Genomic DNA, 4,722 nt, shown 5'->3' on the forward strand with positions numbered 1-4,722 from the left:
TCATTTTCTAGATAAGATGTTTCCGTCACAATCCTCGTGTTTTAGACCCATATGCAGGCAGGCGAGCGAGGCAGGAGTTCAAAATAAACAATTTATTTTTAACCATTAAACAAAAAGGCTGACGAGGCAGCAAAAACATACAAACTGAGATCAGGCAGGCAAACAGGACGGTACAGATTCAGGCGAATAATCGGACAACAGGAACAGAGGAGGACTGAGACGTCTGTACAAAACAGAACCATGACCGGACACAGAATGGCGGAGAGAAGAGCTTTAAATAAGGCAGAGGGAGAGTGAGTAAAGAGAACACCTGGGCAGGTGGGGCAGGTGTGAATGATCAAGACTGGAAGGCAGGCTGAGGAATGGGTGGAAAACTGGCAGAGGATGCAGATTCAAAAACACAAGGACAGAATGTGACCGTTTCTAATTTTAGTGACATTACGCAGGTGGAAGAAGGAGGTTCTAGTAACGATTTTAATGTGGAGGATAAAAGACGTGTCCTGATCAAAAATAACACCAAGATTTTTAACATTAGAGCTGGAGGACAGATTAATGCCATCCAAGGAGGGAGAAAGACTGAAAAAATTATTCCTAAGATGCTCAGTTCCAAAAACTAAAACCTCAGTCGTGTCTGGGTTCAAAAGTTAAAAAAAAAAAATTGGGTCTAAGCTAAATATTTTCAATAATTTAAAAGTTACGGAAATCAAGTCACAGCAGCCATCGCCTAAATCAGCCGAACATCTTGACAGAGAACAGCTAAAATAGCACAAAGTATTCAGTATTTAAACACGTACAGAAAACAAATTAAAAACTGGAACATTTTATTTTATTATAACTCCATTAGAAATACTTTTCATTTTAAAAGGAACCAGATAAATATTTGGAGTTCATGTTTAAGTTCTGCTTTAGTGTCTCAACAGAAACAAAAAAAAAATGTCAACAAGACGAGTTTTGTTGGGAATTCAGTCGTCTCAAAATATCCTCCTCCTGAGCGGAGAGAGAAGTAAACAGATGTAAAGAGCCGACACCAGCTGACTCCGAGCAGAATGCAAATATGACTTCATCATGACATGAATACGCAAATTCACATCATCTAGAAACAACATTCAGTAACTTTTAGAGCAGGTTTGAGCATCTTCCTGCAGAACGCAGGAGCTCTGCCACAGAAGACGACACCAGAGCAGCGGATCGAGCTCAGTGACTTCTTTACCAGGAAACAAACTTTAAATATTTACAAGATAAACCCAAACTAGACCAATTGCATTTCCTGCAAAAATGCAGTGTGGATACTTAACGCAGACGAACTTGCTGAGAAACAGATGAAATAGCTAAAAAAAAAAAATAAAAAAAAAAGCTGAAATATAGCTGAAATGCAACAACAAGCCTAAATTAGCAGAAGATAAAAAAGCACACATTTGCTGAAATTGGTTTAGGTTTGGTTTAGGAAAATAGCAAAAAAAAAAAAAAAATGATGCAACAAGCAAAAAAATAAATAAAAGCTGAAAAGTACCTGAAAGGCAGAAAGAATCTTAAACTACCAGAAGGAAGTGGAAAGAGCTGAAATGAGCTCCAAAAATGTGGAATTAGCTGAAAAAGCTAAATTTTGCATTAAAAAACTGCTGAAACTATAATTAGGCTGAAAGGAGCACGATAAGCTGTAATTAGCAGAAAGAAGTTAGTCTGAAAGTTGTAGAAATTATCATGAAAAATGTGAATTTATCTGAAAACACCCACAAATAGCTAAAAAAAAAATGCTAAAAAAGTAGCTGAAAAAGTAGAACAGGCTTAAATTAGCAGAAGAAAGCAGAAAGAACAGTTTCTCAGTTACGTTTAAAGAAACAGAAACGAGCACAAAAAAGTGGAAATTATCTGAAAAAAGCTATAAAAGAAATTAACAATAAACAGCTGAAAAGTAGCTATAAAGGCAGAAAGAAGCTAAAATTACCAGAAGCAAGTTGAGAGCATATTTTCACCGAATTAGGCAGGAAAAAGATTAAATTAGTGCAAAAAATGGGGAATTAGCTGGAAAAGATAAAATACGCGTAAAATCAGCTAAATAGTAGCTGAAATAACTGAAAGTAGCGAAAATATTCTGAAAGGAGCACAACAAGCTGAAATTAGCAGAAGCTTAATTAGGCTGAAAGTAGACAAACTTACCATGAAAAACTTGAATTTATCTTAAAACAGCTGGAATTAGTTAAACAATGCTAATGAGGTAGCTGAAAAGGTAGAACAAGCTTAAATTCCTCCCAGGCTCTCATCGAGGTGGCAGCTTCGGTTTTTTTCCGCCCCCGTTTTTCCTTCTTCCTGCACTGCTCTCTGTGCGTCTGAAGCGCCTGGGTTGGTATCGTGGGCGTTCAACTCTATTGATAAGATTTTTTCATCAAAGCAACAAGGTCCTGGAGAACCGGCGTGTCCAGCTGAGACTCGCGTACGTCATTGATTCGTGGGGAGTGTGGCAGTTGATGTGCATCACAGTCCTGTCTCAGGAGGATGTTGAAGACGTTTACATAGTTGGAATTATGATAGCAGGGACTCTGCTTTTTGGCATCGGCGGGGCTCTGTTTTATCGACTTTTGAAGCAGACGGCGGCAGCAGTTTCGGCCATGGAAAAGCTCCCGAGTCAGTGCGAAGGTCTGGTCCACGCTATGGGAACTTTAAATCGTCTGGTTTACGAGCTTAACCGTAAGGTGGAGGCGATTGGGAATCGCAGACCACCTGCGGCTTCTGGGACTCGTCTGCGTGGTAGGTTCGACTTTGAAGGAGACTCATCGCATGGATCAGTGGAATGGAATCCCACAATTGGGCATTTTCGGAACCAGAACGCCCAGATGGACTCAAGGCTGAAGAAAAAACAAGAATCAAGCTTATCTAAATCTGACTCCCGACGGCCTCAGAGACAGGCCGACTATCAAATTTCTCCTGGGACATGAGTACCCAAGGACAAAAGCTTCATCTATCGCAATCCCCCCCAAAGAACTTACTGTGCAAGCTTATCAGAACTGTCCGCTGAAACATTTTCAGAAACTGTGGCTGATCTGAAAAAACGCTCATGGATAAATCTCAACACCTTGATGTCAAATGTAAATGTAATCATGTTTTAATTGTGCTTGCTGGAAAGTTTTTTAATGTCTCAAATCGTGTCCTGATAGACAAGACGTGAAAGATCTTTTTTGTAATACCACTATCTACCCCCATGTTTCTACCCCTTTTCCTATCTAAGATTATTATCCGATAAGGATAAGAAGGCCGCGCTCTTCTGTAGTTGCAGCTTCGTGCACTCCGCCCATCTTTCGCACGACTGTACGTACATATTCGCGTTGTACCTCAGTGCAATTCCAATAAAGTTTATTCTGATTCTGAATTAGCATAGGACAGCAGAAAGAACACGTTTGCCCAGTTAGGCTGAAAGAAGCAGAAATCTGCACAAAACAGTGCTTCTTCTAAAATTAGAAGAAGAAAAAAAACATCTGAAAAGTAGCTTAAAAAGGCCCAAACAGAGCTTAAATTACCAGAAGGAAGTGGAGAGAGCACATTTTTGCTGCATTAGGCTGAAAAAGTTGAAAGAAGTGCAAAAAATGTGAAATTAGGTAAAACGGCTAAAAGAAGCTGAAATAGCAGAAAAAGCTGAAATGCAGAAATAAGATGAAAGGCGCACAAGCTGAAATTTGCAGAAAGAAGTTAGAAGAAGCACAAAAATGTAGTTATAAGATTCTGCAAACAGCACAAAACAGCTGAACAAACAAAAAAAAAACAGCTGAAAGTAGCTGAAAAAAGTTTTGATTTGCACAACAAATCTGAAAGAAGCTGAATCGGGACAAAATGTGAAAGGAGCAGTAAAAGGTTGTAAACAAATATAAAGATTTGAAGGATGTAAAATGAGCTCAGTTCTTTTTCTATTTGAAAACAAATGTCAGAAAAGGCTAAAGCTCATCTGGTGAATGCATTATTGTATCTGTTGACTGTTTTTAGCCACTCTTGGTTAACCGAGTCTCTCTGAGGTTCGTATACGTTACAGCAGCAATTAGCTGTCCTCCTCTGAGACAGACTCAAACTGCTCTGAGATTTTTCCTTAACCGTCAGTCTGAGACGACCTGAGCCTGGACCAACAGTTTTCACAGGTCAGGCTCTTTTAACAAAATATGTTCTGATAGATTTATTTTCAGCTAGTGGTTCTCAAACTCTGGGTCGGGGCCTTACAGAGGGCGCAGTGTCATGAGCGTGGCCGCTCCAAGTTTTATGTTATGTTTTCCCTTCAGTACATAAAAAGTTACACATGAAATAATGTTTAGACGTGTTGGACTCAGTTTTTAACACAATGTGGAGAGAAGATACGCTCCTTACTGTTCAGCCGGCGCATGACCCGGTCAGAAGGTATGAGGAATGAAGTAGGAGTTTGTTTTGCTTTGATGGAGGAAAAGTTTTCGCCTTGTGTTTCCTTAAATCAGGAACCAACAGTGAGACTTACGAGGAGGGAAACCTGAGCGGAATGTCTCGATGATTGACCGTTTAAAATGGTAGGAAACTGTTTACACGCAACCTGTCGCCGAGCCTGTTGCTATATTTAGCTTCTGGCGAGACTTCAGCTACTTTTAGCTTCTAAATAGCCTTCTGATACTTTTAGCTTCTAGCAAGCCTTGTGCTACATTTAGCTTCTAGCTAACCTTGTGCTACTTTTAGCTTCTAGCAAGCCTCGTCTATGTTTAGCTTCTAGCAAGCCTT

Source organism: Nematolebias whitei, chromosome 6 (genome assembly GCF_014905685.2).
Source record: "Nematolebias whitei isolate Nwh7 chromosome 6, NemWhi1, whole genome shotgun sequence".
NCBI lineage: Eukaryota > Metazoa > Chordata > Actinopteri > Cyprinodontiformes > Rivulidae > Nematolebias > Nematolebias whitei.